General features: G+C 42.2%; 1 protein-coding gene across 11 annotated transcripts in view; it reads left to right on the forward strand.

Annotated features, from left to right (window-relative positions):
- IL33 (interleukin 33) overlaps nt 1-16,638 on the forward strand; it is a 48,565-nt gene that overhangs the window by 8,402 nt on the left and 23,525 nt on the right. The window contains exons 1-2 of one of the 11 annotated variants that reach the window (XM_070051852.2): nt 7,372-7,421; nt 9,698-9,818. The exons of 3 other annotated variants lie outside the window; for them this stretch is intronic. The gene's annotated coding sequence lies outside the window, so the exon portion shown is untranslated. Of the gene's footprint in view, nt 1-6,733; nt 7,422-9,272; nt 9,348-9,675; nt 9,819-15,492; nt 15,686-16,638 lie in introns of those variants that run through there. 7 more of the 11 variants (XM_051845861.3, XM_008255012.5, XM_008254989.5 and 4 more) reach the window with 7 other exon arrangements.

Consider the following 16,638-nt stretch of genomic DNA (forward strand, 5'->3'; position numbering starts at 1 on the left):
AGTCTAGTCCGGATTGCTCCCCACAGATCCCCCTTTCTTTTTATTTTTTGGCGTTGATACGCGCCTGTCTTCGGTGTCCCGCAGCACACACTCTGCTGTACTTGCTAGAGTTGCCACAGGCTCTTACAAGTCCTATCAATCAGGAAAACCGAATCCGGGTCCTCTCTTCGCCATGTTGTGAGGAGGTTTTTAGGCGCTGATGCGTGCCTGTGTTCAGTGCCCTGCAGCGCATACTCTGCTCTGCTAGAACTGCCTGCAGGTGTTTACAAAACCTATCAGGCAAACCGAATCCAAGCCTTCTCATTGCCTTATTGTGGGGGAGACTTATTAGTGTTGGTTCGTGCCTATCTTCGGTGACCTGCAGCTCATACTCTGGTCGAGCTTTGCTGGCGCTTACCGCCTTAAATCGGGCAGACCGAATCCAAGCCTCCTAATTGGCATGTTGAGGGGAGGCCTTATTTTTCTCTATTTCTCTATCTCCGGGCATTTCTATTTCTCCCATTTTACTTCTGTCTGCCAACATTCCTATTTCTCTTTTACTTCTAAACTTCTGTTTCTCTTATCCCCGCAGCTTCCCGCTCTCATTCCATTTCTAAACTTCTGTTTTCTCTTATCCCCGCGGCTTCCCGGCGCCTCGCCCTGCCGGCAGCTTCACGGCTCCGCGCAGCTTCCCGGCGCCTCGCCCCGCCAGCGGGCTCCGCCCCGAGGCTGCTTCTCCGCGCCTCACCGGCTCTGAGCCGCTTCAGCCCGCGCCTCATCTGCGCGGCTTCCCGGCTTTGCGCGGTCCGCGGTCTCCACGCTTAACCCTTTCGCGTCTGAACCACGGCCTACGCCAGCCCCGTTCCCTATCTACTCACGCCCCGTGCTCTCTCTGCACGCGGCGGCTTCCGCGAGTAACACAGCGTAGCTTGCGTCTCCGCCACTAGGATTCAATCTAAGTTCCCCGGGCTAGCCTGGCGAATTCAACCCAGCGTACGTCTCCGCCCCACGGTTTGGCTTCCCGTCCTTTGCTCCCCGGGCTAATCAGACGGATCCCAACCTGGCTCACGTTTCAGCTTCTGGCTTCAACTTTTCGCCCCCTATTCCCGGGCTAACTTGAGAACCCCAAAGTGGCTTTCGTTTCCGCCTCGGCCTGCCCCCCGCGGCTTCAATTTCCCTAACATTTTTCTCTACCCGGTATGTTTCCCCAAACTTTCCTCCAACGATATTCCTCCCTCATTTCTCCTGGCCTCTCCCCACAGTCCACGTCCGAGTCTGTTTGTTCTAGCTTTCACTTTCGCTTTCGACCTTAGAGATTTCTCCCAGCTTCCCCCCGTAGTCCGAATCCGAGTCTATGCCTAGGCTTTCAATAGCTTCTTCCGGCTCCTTTTTCGTCCGGCTTTTCCCTAGGCTGTTTGCTAGTCTCTCTCTCCGGTATTTTCCTGCTTCTTCCCGTTTCTTCCCTCCTAAGTTTGCTATCCGTCCTAAGTTTCCTATCCGAGTCAGGTTTCCTATCCGAGTCAGGTTTCCTATCCGAGTCACGGCACCATTATGTCGCTCCCCCTCTTCGTGGAGGAACGACACAGGACCCTGCGCTGTTCTTTCGTCTGCTCGGCCCTCCCCGGGTTTGCTGCTGGTTCTTCCCGGGTTGGCTACTATCCCTTCCACCTCCGTGGAAGGGCAGTTCCCCCTGGCCGCATTCCCCACTTCCGCAGGGGAGCGGCACACCACCGGCCGGTTCTCTCGGGGGCTGCACGGGTTCCCTCAGATGTTCCCCATAGATGTTCCTCGTGCATGCCGTCTCTCTCCTCCTTTATAGTCCTCCTCCGCCAATCCCAACTCGGCTGAGTACGCTGCTCTCCAATCAGGAGCAAGTCCTACAGTTAATTGGTTGAACTGGAGGCAGCTGTGCGGAAGCTGTTTACTTCTCTCCCAGCGCCATATTGTGGGAGAGCAGATGCACAGAACAAGTCTTAATTCGAGTAACTTAGTCTAGTCCGGATTGCTCCCCACAGATAGCATAGAAGTGGACAAATTCCTGGATGGATAGACCTTACCAAGAATGAATCATGAAGAAACAGAATACTTAGACAGATCAATAATGGAGACTAAATTATAGGTGAATAAGAGTAAGAAGTTTGGCCAGTGCCACGGCTCAATAGGCTAATCCTCCACCTGAGACGCTGGCACCCCAGGTTCTAGTCCCGGTTGGGGCGCCGGATTCTGTCCCGGTTGCCCCTCTTCCAGTCCAGCTCTCTGCTGTGGCCTGGGAGTGCAGTGGAGGATGGCCCAGGTCCTTGGGCCCTGCACCCGCATGGGAGACCAGGAGAAGCACCTGGCTCCTGGCTTTGGATCAGCGCAGTGCGTCGGATGCAGCACACCGACCAGAGCGGCCATTGTGGGATGAACCAATGGAAAAGGAAGACCTTTCTCTCTCTCTCTCTCTCTTACTGTCTACTCTGCCTGTAAAAAAAAAAAAAGAGTAAGAAGTTAAGAAGCTCTAGAGCCTGTTGCACAGTAGGGTGATTATGGATAATGTGAATGCACTGTGTATTTCTCTATCTTTAAAAGCAGGAAGATAGGATTTTGAATGTTTTCACCATAAATAAATATTGAAAATTTAAGAGATTGATGTATTTACTCTGACTGTATATTAACACAATGTATGTGTGTATCAGAGCATCACATTGTATCCCATAAATATGTACAATATTTATGTCTTTTAAAAATTAAATGAGATAAATAAAAGTTATAATATTCAGATATCTTCAGATAAATATTAATAACATCCTTTGAAACAAATCTACTTGAGACTTTAATGATGCTGTTAAAAACACTTTTTCCATTTTTTCCATAACATTTAATTCTCTATGATGATAAGCATGATATATTTTAATATTCCAGAAATAAATATGGAAAGTATCGACATTTCTGTTCCACCCTTTACTAAAAGTTGGGAAACAGCATTCTACAGTTCTTTAGATTTCACATAGTCATATGCCAAATCAAAAACAAAACATTGTCCAAATTGCATTGCCTGGGCACCCTTCCAGGCCATTGCAATGTTCATATTCCTACCCCAAAGTCATAGAAAAACAAAGTCTACCTGCTTATCTTTCCAAGTGGTTTCTGGCAACTTGCTTTTGCTTTTTTTTTTTCTTCCTACTTTGCTACTGCTTTTTTTTTTCTTTTTTCACTTGGTTAGCTTCTTTCACTTTTTATTTAATATATAAACATTATAAAAATTCTTTGATGATTTTGAAGCGCATTCCATACTAGTTTCTGAGAGCTTCAGGGCTGTGGTACGGCAATCTCCATGTCTCACTGAACTCCCTGGTAGCAGTTAGAAGAACTTCATTCTTACTGCCTGAGGTTGTTGAGACATCTTGCATACAAGATTTCACTGCAGTTTCCCACCCATCCAATTTTAACTGTTCAGGAGGAAATGTACTCCCGTTGTTAAGAGAGGACACAGCTGGCATTTTGGAAGTCATGTATCTTTGCAGAGCCGCTCATTATAAACTCCTTCTCTCCCTGTGAAGGGTAAATGGCACAAAAAGCTGGCAAAAGGCCTTAAAGTGATACCAACGCTCATTCTTAGGAAAGCAAGTATTTAAGAAAACCCCCTCAATCTCAGCACTGACCACAGTATGATGAAGACAGTTCAATTTATAGAGCTCTAGCTAGTGAATGGGTGAGCTGGGCTGGTCCTTTATGTAACTGACCTTGGTAAGATGGAACATGGAGTGAAAATCTGACAATTATTAATGATGCTTTTCTCATTTTTAAAGATTTACTTATTTATTTGAAAGAGAGAGAGAGAGAGAGAGACAGAGACAGAGACAGAGAGAAAGATTTTCTATCCCCTGATGCATTCCTCAGATGGCTACAATGGCCTGGGCTGGACCAAGCCAAAGTCAGAAACCAGGAACTTCATCCAGGCCTCCCATGTGGGTGCAGGAGCCCAAGAACTTGGGTCATCTTTCACTGTTTTCCCAGGAACATTAGTAGGGAGCTGGACTGGAAGTGGAACGGCCAGACTAGAACCAGCATCCATAAGGGATGCCAGCATCGCAGTTAGCAGCTTTACGTACTAAGCCACAATGCTGGCTCCTGTTTTTCTCATTTTTAAAAACTTTATACTTTAGATAATAAATTGTTTGATCACGTGAATAAAGTTCTCATAACCTTACTCTTAGTCCTTCTGCCTCCTCAAACCCTACTTCCTCTGTATACAACTCAAGTAGCAAGAGATTTTTACTTCAAAGTGGAATGGACTACCTTATGGCTTGCTCATTGTTATGGCTGAGAATAATCAAAGAGAACAGGTTAAAAAAAGAGAGAGGAGGATAGAAGGAGAAGAAATAGAGAAAAGGGAGAAGACAATGAAGAGGTGGAAGAAGAAGAGCAAGAGGAAGAGGAAGAAGAGGAGGCTGAGGATGAGGAGGAAGAAGGGGAGAAGGAGGAGGATATAGGCTGAGGAGGAGGAGAGAAAGAAGAAGAGGAAGAACTAGATTAAAGACAGGAGAAAGCTATTGAAACACTGAGGATGATGGGTGAGGATTCCCGAGAGATTAGCTAACAGGCAAAGCTACTTTCTGTTAACAGTTGCAAGGGCAACTGACAAGTCTGCAATAGGAAGCTGGAAATCTTGGCAGGAGGCTACTGTTAGCAGACAGAGAAATTGGAAAAGACTTCAATGGTCTTGTAGGGTTGGAGAGACAAAATTGGGGACTGGAAGGGCCAGGATCCCAGTAAGAACAGAAGGCTGGAGAATTGAGCTTTCTCCTCAAAACATTTACCAAATTGTGCAGTGAATGTCTATATTATTTGAGAGGCAAAATATCAAAACTCAACAATATATTGCTTATAAAAGACAAATCTTAAATATAAGGACAAAGATGGGTTGAAAGAAAAAAGATGAGCAAAAACACATTATTCAAATACAAACTCAAAAGAACACTAGAACAGTTCTAATAACAAATACAATTGATTTTAAAGTATGAAGTGTAGTGAGAGATTAAGCCTTTCCTCTTTTAATCCCTCAGTGTTTGCAAACATTTCCAGAGTAGAGCATGCTAAAATTCCTTTGGTTGCAACTTGTCACTTCTTCCCATTTAGCTGCAAACAGCCAATTCCTGATCGGCACTGATCTTGACATGGGGGAGCTAGGCAGAATCAGTTGGGAATAAATGAGCTGGAAGGTTTTCCCACAACCTCTGTCTCTTGCAGCCTTGCATTTTAACTCCACCCTTTTACATGTCAATCCAGTATGCTCACTTTCCCACCATGTACCTGAGTCTCATCTGGGACTGGGAAGGAAGAGACACCACCACGATGAATACGTGGAAGTTAAACTCCATGTGAGAGTGCTATAAAAACTCCCAGAAAACCTCACTCACAGTAAACTCCACCCAAACTCCACCTCATTTGTATATTCAATTAGGGGACCACCCTTCTACTCCACAAAGGGAACTGCTAGATGGGGGAGGTGCCTTTTGGTCTCATTGCTTTGGCCCTTTTCTTGCCTTCTCTCACACACTCTCTGGCCCTCTTATGGTGAGTCTCTCTCCCTGTGGGGTTGCCATCACTTACACATGAATGTATACTCACTCTCTATAAAAATCCTGCTCTTGTGGCTGGTGTAGCAGGTAAGTCTCTACCTGTGGTGCCAGCAATCCATATGGGCACAGATTCAAGTCCTGGCTGCTCCTCTTCCAATCCAGCTCCCTGCTATTGTGCCTGGGAAAGCTGTGGAAGATGGTCCAAGTACTTGGATCCCTGCATTCATGTGAGAGATTTGAAAGAAGCTCTTGGCTCCTGACTTCGGATCAGCCCAGCTCCGGCCTTGGGAGCCATTTGGGGCATGAATCAGTGGATGGAAGATTTCTTTCTTTCTTTCTCTCTCTCTCTCTAACTCTGCCTTTCACAATAAATAAATAAATCTTAAAAAAAAAATCCTGCTCTCACTGTGTACCTTACTTATGCCTCCACTTTGAATTCTTACTGCACACAAAGGCAAGAACTTAAACACCAGGAAACATATATCCATAACATTCTCAGTATCTTGTTTGCCTTCTTTCTCTGGTGCTGTATCCCAAGGGTGGAGACAGCTATTTTCCTTCCTTCCTTCCTTTCTCCCAAACACAACACTGAGGCTGGTAACACATATTTGCTCCAATGTGGGGAACGTGAAATGATATTACTACCCCTAAAAGAAAACGGATTTAAATTGGGTAACAGACCTCAAATATTTCTTGGTTTCTTTGTTGTTTTTTACCAAAGCGGACCCCATCATAATCATATCTTTCCCAAGCCCTGGGTTGCCAGCTACTTGTTGCTATCTCATTTTCTCTTTCCTCTGGATTTCAGAACCTTAATGTCCCTCAGTATGCCAAGAGAAAAACTAAAAATTTCTTGTTATGTCATTTTACAGAACATTTTTTCTGTCCCTTTGATTCAAGCCCACCCTTCCAAACTTGTGGGTCAGATGGCTGTGGAGATTTGATAGACCTGTTTGTATGTGTAAAGTGCTATCCCGATAATCAACAGTTTTTCATATAATAACACAATCTTAGGATGTAGTTATAGCCTCTGCCTTAAAAGAACATCCCTTTGTTTCCTGTGACAATTATAACATAGATGCCAAAAGAAATGGAGACAGAACGTGTAGGAGTAAAATTTCTCCTGAGGTAGTATGATGGGATCTACAGCACAGGATTTGTAGCAAAAGTCTTGCCTTCTGTGAGATACTGGGGACACATGAAAGGATAGATAAAACTGGGAAGCAGGGAGGGAGGTCAGGTATGTTGAGATGCACAGAGTATCTGATGATATTTGCTATGAGCTTCATATTACTGCTATGCAAAGGGGGTAACCCCACTGTAAAGAAATTTGGAAGAGCAAACTGAACTCATAGTGAAAGTTGTAAACTAAGAAGCCAATGGTTGAAACTGAAAATGTAAATGTCAAAAAAAATTTCAATTTGAGCAATACTGAAAGTAAAGTTTCAGAGTTTAACTTGGAAGTTTTCTAGTTTAGGAGCCAAGCAGTGAAGGTGAGAGGTAGAGGAACAGTTGGAAAATGGAGACAGGCAGGGGAGGAGAGTTGTGTGTGAGGGAATTCCAATCTGAGTTGGAAGCAAAAGTAGAGATAGATAGATAGATAGATATATAGATAGATAGAACAAGAACATAAAATGCATAATTGCTGGTTACATTTTAAGCAACACCGGGGAGAAAGCAGAAAGCAACACTGCCAGGATTGTAACTCTTCTGGCTCTCTATACATGCTCAAAAACTTGATAAAATTGCACCGCCCAGAACTGCCTTCTAAGGCCATTCGGTTCTCTGCCAAATTTGGGTAATAAAAACAATCTGCAGGCTCTCTGGAAACAAAGTTGATGCTATTTAGGCAAGGAAGAAATTGAAACAGGATCCAAGGTAAGAATGAAAGCAATACTCTGGGTTTTGCAAAAGAAAATCTTGGGAAGCATGGAAAACTGTTGGTTTTTTAATTTTTACAAAATAAATCATTAGGCTGTTTTGTTATTATTAGTACCAAAAATAGAAGTTGATGATAATATTTTCTACTAGTTTGTAATTCTATTTTGTTTTCCTTTTATGATTTGTAAAATTATTAATGATTGCTTAGATAGACTATAATTGTCTATAATAAATGTTCCCTTCCCCTACACAATACCCCTAATGCTTATTCAAGGCAATCCTACTCACAATTGTTTACAAGTGGTTTTCAGTAAAAGGGAGATAAATAGAATAACTGAGAATTGTCACTCCCTCAAAAATAAACTATTTGTGAAAATGTAAGGAAGTGACAATATAAATGAGTAGTTTTAAAAACTCATTAATTTTGCTGCTATGCTTCATTTAGAGACTTGACTTTGAAGATTGTTTTCTTTCTTTACTCCTTGCTGTCCGCCTCATGGCATTTTTTCTCCTTTGGGTTTTTCTTTGCCTCATCTTATCACAGGTGAAAATATGTCTCCAGACTATTTTAACAAAGAAAACAGCATCACATCTGAAAGTACATACTGTGACTGCAATACGAGCTGTAGATTTGAGGGTGGCGTGTCCAGGGCTAGGTGCTGCTGGATTTTCTTCTCACTTTTGCCTCTGTGCTTGAATCACCCTTGGATGCCACCGTGGTCCTATGCTGTTCCCAGCATCCCTATCTACAGCTGCCCACATTTCTCTATCCAGTACTTGACCCTCCTCTTTTGATTTCCTTTCAGAAGTAGCACAACTCTATTTTTCAAAGTTTGAGGGCTTCAAGTGAATCACACAGCTGGATGATATCCTTAAACAAGCATGCTTAGCTAACAAGCATCACTCTCTTCAGCTGAAATTTCATATTTTCTCTATTCTTCTAAGAATGTGGGTTATGCTTCTGATCTCTGGTGACTTTTTAATTGATTTTCTCAATAATCTAAATGTTATCTCCTATCATTGTATAACTACCCTTTATCCTTTCCCATTTTCAGAATTCTGTCAGAACTTTCACTTAGGGATGAAATAATCAAGGATGAAAATAAAGGAAGGCATTTAGCATTGGAAGCTTCCATTTCTGTCCAGGTTCTGCCAAAGACTGAAAAACAGAACATGCAATTGATTGGGTCCTTACAACTAAGTCCCAAGAATGTACATAAACTTCAATTATGAAAAGTTCAGTTGTACCATGGAATTAAATCCTTACAGGGAAATAGCACATGGGAAGCAGCACTACAAGAAGAACAAATATATGCCAAGGAATACTATTATCAGTAAATATAGCAGCACAAGTCTATTCTAGAGATTTTTATATGGCATTAAATCACTATAAATATTGTGTGGGTAGCATTAGAGAAGAAAACATAGACAACAAGGATTATTTATGCTAATAAATCTGATTATATGTGGTCTTTTTTTAGAGATATGAGTGTGACTGTGCCAAAATCAATATATATTTTATTCAACAAGTTGAAATTTTGGCAAGCATAGTGGGAGTGAAGAGTGTCAGAATTCTCTTTCTTTGCATCTCAATTTGCAGCAAGGATATTTAGACTAGAACCCGGTGTGTGGAGCCGCAGGCGGAGGATTAGCCTATTGAGCCATGGGGCCGGCTTTTTTTTTTTTTTCTTTTATTTAGAAAGACTGAGATCAATAATTAATTCCTTGGACAGCAGAAAGAAACCCTAATCCCATCAACATCAACAACAGGATAATTGACTCAGGGACTTCAGGAAAATGTGGTAGAAACTCTAATCTCTTTGGTTTCCCTCTGGGTTCCTGGAGCTGATATCTGCATGCAAAAGGAACTTTTTAGGAGATTCAATTTAGAGGACAAAGTTCATTATGGCAAGGAATAAGGAGGTATGTATGGAAGGATCTGAGGCACTTCCCCCGGTAGAAGTCTCCTGGTGCATGCTGCCCTCACTGTTGGTGGACTACACTGTACCAATGAAGGTGTTTTTGTTTTATTTTGTATTTTTTAAAGGGAAGAATTTAATATAGCATAAAAAAACATTTCTAGGGGCAGACGGGACTCAAATCCATTATTGGTCATTGACCAGCTATGTGATTTGGGATCCCACTTATCTTTTCTGAGCCTAATTTTTTTTTCCTCTGCTATAAAATGTGAAAAAAAAACAAAACAGCAGCAACAATAAATTAAGAGAGAGATCTTCCTTCCATCCCCTAGTTCACTCACTAAATGCCTACAGGAACCAGCACTGGTGCCAGGAACTCCATCTGCGTCTCCCACATGGTTCCAGAGACCCAACCACTTAAGCCATCTGCTACTTCTCAGGGTACATTAGCAGGAAGATGAACTGGAAGTACCAGGTACAAAAACTGGCACTGTGATATGAGATGTGGGTGTCCTTAACCCACTGTGCCATGACACCTGCATCAGTAGCTTCTTTCTAAAGAGGGGACTATGTACTTTTTTCACTTGTTATTTCACTTGGGGACTTTTTATACCCAAACATGCAGGCATCCCAAGCAGAGGCTTAACCCATTGCTTGCCCCCAGCTTCCTGCATTTTCTCCCATAAGAAAAAAAGATTCACATTACCTGAATGTATGTATAGTAATATTTTTAATAAAGGGGGTACATATTTTTTCCTTACTCACTCTAGAAACAAATGGTTTGTGAAACTATAATCCTAATTGTCACTATGTAGTAGTCATTTAATATAGTAAGTTGGATGCTACTAACACAAGAGAACATAGCTGTTTTATCAAGAGGGTACCTGTAATGCTTACACCTGACTGTTCAATTATTATTAACTCCCATTATCTCAATCACAATTTCTCCTTAGTGTCATGAAGCCCATGAGAGCAGACTCAAAACACTTAGCATTAAAGTTATTTGCATTGAGACATGAGACTTGGTTAAAAAAAAAAGAAAGAAAACACATTTTCAGTCTTATCTTTAAGAGATATTTTCAACAGAATCTTTTCACTTTTTAATTTTCACCCCAAGTACAGTTACTCATTAACCAAGGCTAAGCCAAGTAAAAATCTCACATAAAGTTGGTGAAGTCAGCAGTTTGGGAGTAGATGGAACAGCCCATGGAGTAGGAAAGGTGGGAGACAAAGTCTTCTCATATGAGGATGGTCAAGTTTCCATACCTTTTTTTTAAAAATAAGATTTACTGATTGATTGATTGATTGATTGATTTGAAAGGTAGAGAGACTGAGAGAGATCTTCCATCCACTGATTAATTTCCCAAATGGCCACAGGCCAAAGCCAAGAGTCTTGGCCTGGGTCTCCCACATGGATGGCAGGGGCCCAAGAACTTGGGCCATCTTCCACTGTCCTCACAGGCACACTAGCAGGTTTTGGATTGGATGTGGAGTAGCCAGGACTCAAACCAGTGCTCCAATATGGGATATCAGTGTCACAAGCAGAGATTTAACCCTCTGTACCACAATGCCTGCCCCATCTTCTTCTGATTCCTTGTTCATTTCTAAAGCTGCCTTCAAAAGAAGCTTCTTAGCTTCCAGGATTAATTCCAGAAGTATCTAGTAACATTCTTATGCAATGAAAATAGAACTTAGGCACACTTTTATCACTAGCTCTAAACATGTATGTGTGGTAACTGGATTAAGTTTCTTCTTATTAATACGTGTTTGAGAAATATGTCATACCCAAATCAGCATGCATGCTTCTCTACAAATGAACAAATGTAAAGGCATACATTGCCTTCTACCTTAAAGAATACTTTCAAAATCCAAAGTTTTGCTTTATGAACATCTCATACTTCTCTTAAAAAATAAATCAGCTGATATAATTTAGTAATTTAGGATTCTGCAAATACTAAATTGTTTAAATCATATTAGGCTTTGGAATCTGAGTTCTATTCCCAGAGTCAACGTTGACATTAGTAAGCAAGGTATCACCTTCAGTTAAGCAATCAGTTGTGCCTGTATTGTTGCCAATTACAAATAATTCTCACACTTGGCATACTATTTATCTTGAATTATGCAATCATTCAACTTTTCCATAATACGTGAACACACATGAAATACTATCTTTTAATGAATAAATACATTGGCATAACCTTGCAAATTGCTTTACTTCATGCTCTAGGATATAGGGTTTGTTTGTTTTTTAAACAGACTTACAAAGGTAGGTCTAAAGCAGTGAACTGAAGCAAAACAGATTATAGATTTTTTTGTTCACTTGTGTGAACTGAAACATGACGCAATGTAGCCTGACACCTGCTTTTCCCTTCAGTATTTCTTTTTTTTTTTTTTTTTTTTTTTTTGACAGGCAGAGTGGACAGTGAGAGAGAGAGACAGAGAGAGAAAGGTCTTCCTTTGCCGCTGGTTCACCCTCCAATGGCCGCCGCTGCAGCCGGCGCACCGCGCTGATCCTGGCAGGAGCCAGGAGCCAGGTGCTTTTCCTGGTCTCCCATGGGGTGCAGGGCCCAAGCACCTGGGCCATCCTCCACTGCACTCCCTGGCCACAGCAGAGAGCTGGCCTGGAAGAGGGGCAACCGGGACAGAATCCGGCGCCCCAACCGGGACTAGAACCTGGTGTGCCGGCGCCGCAAGGTGGAGGATTAGCCTATTGAGCCACGGCGCCGGCTCCCTTCAGTATTTCTTTAGGAGAGGTTTGCATATGGTGAAATTTCCTCCACTGATTCGTCCCCTGTTGCCTTCTATAAAGTTCTGTGCTAGAATTCTTTTTTCGGTGATTCAGTTTAATCACATTTCTACAGCCATTCTCACTGTATCCTCAGCTGTCTTAAAGGCCAGAAGGAAACATGTCAAGGCTGCATCTCTTGCACCCAGCCAAAAATGTGAGCAGCTTCATTGGTTTCTGCAGATAGGACACTGCATTGTGTAGGAATGTCCCCAAAGAGGTATGAAAGTCCAGGCATGACACATAAGGAAAGCACCAAAAGGTTCCTGGATCAACTGGAACTGTACTTCTCTGCATACACTGGCTTTCTTTGTTGTTGTTTAGTATTTTGAAGAAACACCGGCAGGACAGAAGAAAGAGCAATCACAGCGACTGCTCTGTGAGCTGAAAGATCTGAAATCAGGCCCTGGTTCTACCAGGTGCCCACTCACTATCTGTGTGACTTCAGATAAGGTCCTTCCTCCTCTGTAAAATACAGAGATTTAGGCTGCCTTTGAGGTTTTTAATAGTACTCAAAGGACTGCGGAGCTGCTTCGGTGGTTCTCAATTATCTGATGTTAATTCCACAGGTTCTGGGGCTATTCTAACACCATAAATATCCATCCCTGAGCCCACTCAGATCTTCTGGGGTTTTCTTTTTATTTTTTTTTTTGAGGGGGCAGAGGCACATAGCATAGTGGTTAAGATGTCCATGACCCCCAAAACAAAAAAAGATGCCCACATCCTACATTGGCTCCCAGGTGGGCATTTGGAGAGAATGAAACAACCCAATGGAAGTCTGTCTATCTTTCTCCTTCTCTCTCTTTTGTTGTGATTTACTGGAATTCTGGGATAAGAAATGGTGAGAATTAGGATCTTTCAACAATTCTGGAACGTTCTCAGTCATTGTATATTCAAATATTATTCCTTCGTACTCTGGCATGTCCTTCCATAATTCCAAATAGATTCCAGATTCACATTAAACTCTCTCAGTATGTCCTCCAAATATCTTACCCCCCACCTTTTTTTTTGACAGGCAGAGTGGACAGTGAGAGAGAGAGACAGAGAGAAAGGTCTTCCTTTTGCTGTTGGTTCACCCTCCAATGGCTGCCGCGGCCAGCGCACCGCGCTGATTCGAAGGCAGGAGCCAGGTGCTTCTCCTGGTCTCCCATGGGGTGCAGGGCCCAAGCACTTGGGCCATCCTCCACTGCACTCCCAGGCCATAGCAGAGAGCTGGCCTGGAAGAGGGGCAACCGGGACAGAATCCGGCTCCCCGACCGGGACTAGAACCCGGTGTGCCGACACCATTAGGCGGAGAATTATCCTATTGAGTTGCAGTGCCGGCCACCACCTCTACATGGTTCTGGGTGGTATTCTAAAGAAAATCTTCAGACATGTTTTCTAAATCACTGAACACTGTCACCTTTCCGATGTTTAATTGATCCACTGAATTATTTTGTGATTTTCTTATTGTAAATTTTGATACTAGGTATGACTGAATTGCCCTTAGGCTATGTAATAACATTTAAAACTTTTAGAGTTATTCACTCTAAACCCTGAAATTTAAAAAAGAATGTAAGTAAATAAACATTTGGTATAAGTTGTTTGAAAATAATTCTTAATGCATCATGGAAAATTGAATTATTTGTATAAAGGGAACAGATTTCATGTATTTCAAATATAGCTTTAAGAACATAATGATTGGGCTGGCACTATGGCGCAGAGGGTTAAAGCCCTGGCCTGTAGCGCTGGCATCCCATATGGGCACCCGTTCAAGTCCCCGCTGCTCCACTTCTGATCCAGCTCTCTGCTATGGCCTGGGAAAGCAGTAGAAGATGGCCTGGGTCCTTGGGCCCCTGCACCCACATGGGATACCTGGAAGAAGCTCTTGGCTCCTGGCTTCGAATCAGCTTAGCTGTGGCCATTATGGTCATTTGGGGAGTGAACTACCTCTCTTGAACTCTGTTTTTCAAATAAATAAAATAAATCTTTCTTTAAAAAAGAACATAATGATACTTCCAACCATCCCTTTCTTCTCACCCTCTCCCCTCCTTCCTTTCTTACTTTTCTTTAGATTTTCTTCAATGACCAAGTTTCTTATTTTTTTAAGGTTTATTTCTTTATTTGAAAGTCAGAGTTAGAGAGAGAGAGAGAAACAGAGAAAAGAGATTTTCTATTTGCTAGTTCACTCCCTAGATGGCCACAATAGCCAGGGCTGGGCCAGCACAAAGCCAGAAGCTTCTTCCAGGTCTCCCATGTGCATAGCAGGAGCCCAAACACTTGGGCCATCTCCCACTGCTTTTACCAGGGAGTTGGATTAGAAGTGGAGCGTCCAGGATTTGAACTGACTTGCTATGCCACAATAGTGGCCCCTGGATAACATACTTTCAATTTATAATCATAAGATTAATCCTCCACTAAATAATTCAACAAGTCATAAACAGACCACTGTTCCTAAGGAGTATAGGCAAAGGCTACAAACAATAATATCTCAAGATGACAATTCCACTCAACACATTACTTTTTTGTACTCCCTGTATTAGTTACCACAAATTAGAGAAAAGATATTTGTCTCTTTAGGACAGTCTTATTTCACTAAGCATAATGATCTCCAATTGCATCCATTTTCTTGTGAAAAACAACACTTCATTCTTTTTATGACAAAGCATTATTCCATCATGTATATATAAAACATTTTCTTTATCCATTCATCAGTTGATGGACATCTGGGTTGATTTCATATCTTATGTATTCTATGAACTAAGCTGGTATAAACATGGGTGTATAGATAATTCTTTGATATGCTGATTTCATTTTCTTTAGGTAAATCCCTGAGAGTGGGATGACTGGGTCATTTGGTAGGTCACTATTCAGATTCCTCAGGAATCTCCATACTGTCTTCCATAATGATTGTACTAGTTTACATTCCCACTAACAGTGTATTAGAGTACCTTTTTCTCCACATCCTCGCAAGTATTTGTTATTTTTTTATTTTTGGATGATAGCCATTCTAACTGGGTGAGGGGATCCACTGCATTTTAATTTCAATAGTATGTTTTTAATTCCCAGAAATTCTATCTGGATCATCTCAAAGATAGTTGTTCCCCATTTTCTATCATTTTAAGAACCTATCTAAACATATTATGATCAATTATTTAAGATGACATTTCTGATTGTTCTAAGACATGAAGCCTTGGGTTGGTTTCTATTACCTGTTCCTTCTGTGGACTCTCACTATGGTGTCTCATATTCTTGCTTGTTTATAAATTTGGATTGTAAAGTATTTATTTGCCCTGGAAATTTTTCAAAGGGAATACTTGATGATTTGGGTTGCAGCTGAGTTCTTCAAGATAAGATTTGTGTTTTCCTTTCTCATTTGTCTTAGGACACTACCACTATAAAACCACTTTATAGTTATTCTCAATTTCGATCATTTGGAGGCATCAGGAAGTATGATTTCAAACTGTAAATCTATGGAGGAAGCTAACTTGTCATGAGAAGATAAATTTTCAGAGAAAGTGTTTCCTTCCATCCAGGGCTGGAGTGGGAATAAACAAGCTTCCTATTTATTTTTTTCTGTAAGTGGGGCTCGTTTATCTCAGTCACTTTTCCATTGTGAATTTAGTCCTTTGGGAGTCTAGGTTGATGCAGCAGTTCCCATATCTTCTCCATTTTCATGCCAGCTCAACAATGTGATTGTTTTTTGAAATATTTCATTTAGTACTTTTGTTTCAGCATATTCTTTTTTGACAGGCAGAGTTAGACAGTGAGAGAGAGAGAGACAGAGAGAGAAAGGTCTTCCTTTTTCCGTTGGTTTACCCCCCAAGTGGCCACTACGGCCGGCGCACTGCACTGATCCGAAGCCAGGAGCCAGGTGCCCCCTCCTGGTCTCCCGCGCGGGTGCAGGGCCCAAGTACTCGGGCCATCCTCCACTGCCCTCCCGGGCCACAGCAGAGAGCTGGACTGGAAGAGGAGCAACTGGGACAGAATCTGGCGCACTGACCGGAACTAGAACCCGGGGTGCCGGTGCCGCCGGCGGAGGATTAGCCTAGTGAGCCGCGGTGCCAGCCTGTTTCAGTATTTTTACAGGACAGTTTTTCATGGTAACCTAATACATTATTACATTGAAAACAGACTCTCTTGATTAATTGACTTAATAATAAGCAAATGTAAATTTTAAATTATAAACATTTATACTAATAAAGGAATTAATTTTGTTATTTTTTAAAAAGATTTATTTTATTTATTTGAAAGAGTTACAGAGAGAAGTAGAGACACAAAGAGAGGTCTTCCATCTGATGGTTCACTCCCTAGATGGTCACAATGGCCAGAGCTGCGCCGATCCAAAGCCAGGAGCTTCTTTCAGGTCTCCCACATGGCTGCAGGGCCCAAGATCTTGGGCCATCTTCTACTGCTTTTCCAGGCCATAGCAAAGAGCTACATCTGAAGAGGAGCAGCTGGGACTAGAACCGGCACCCATATGGAATTCCAGTGCTTCAGGCCAGGACTTCAACCCCCTGTGCCACAGCAC

The sequence above is a fragment of the Oryctolagus cuniculus genome, chromosome 1, assembly GCF_051225735.1.
Source record: "Oryctolagus cuniculus isolate XC-2025 breed Fujian yellow rabbit chromosome 1, ASM5122573v1, whole genome shotgun sequence".
Classification (NCBI taxonomy): domain Eukaryota; kingdom Metazoa; phylum Chordata; class Mammalia; order Lagomorpha; family Leporidae; genus Oryctolagus; species Oryctolagus cuniculus.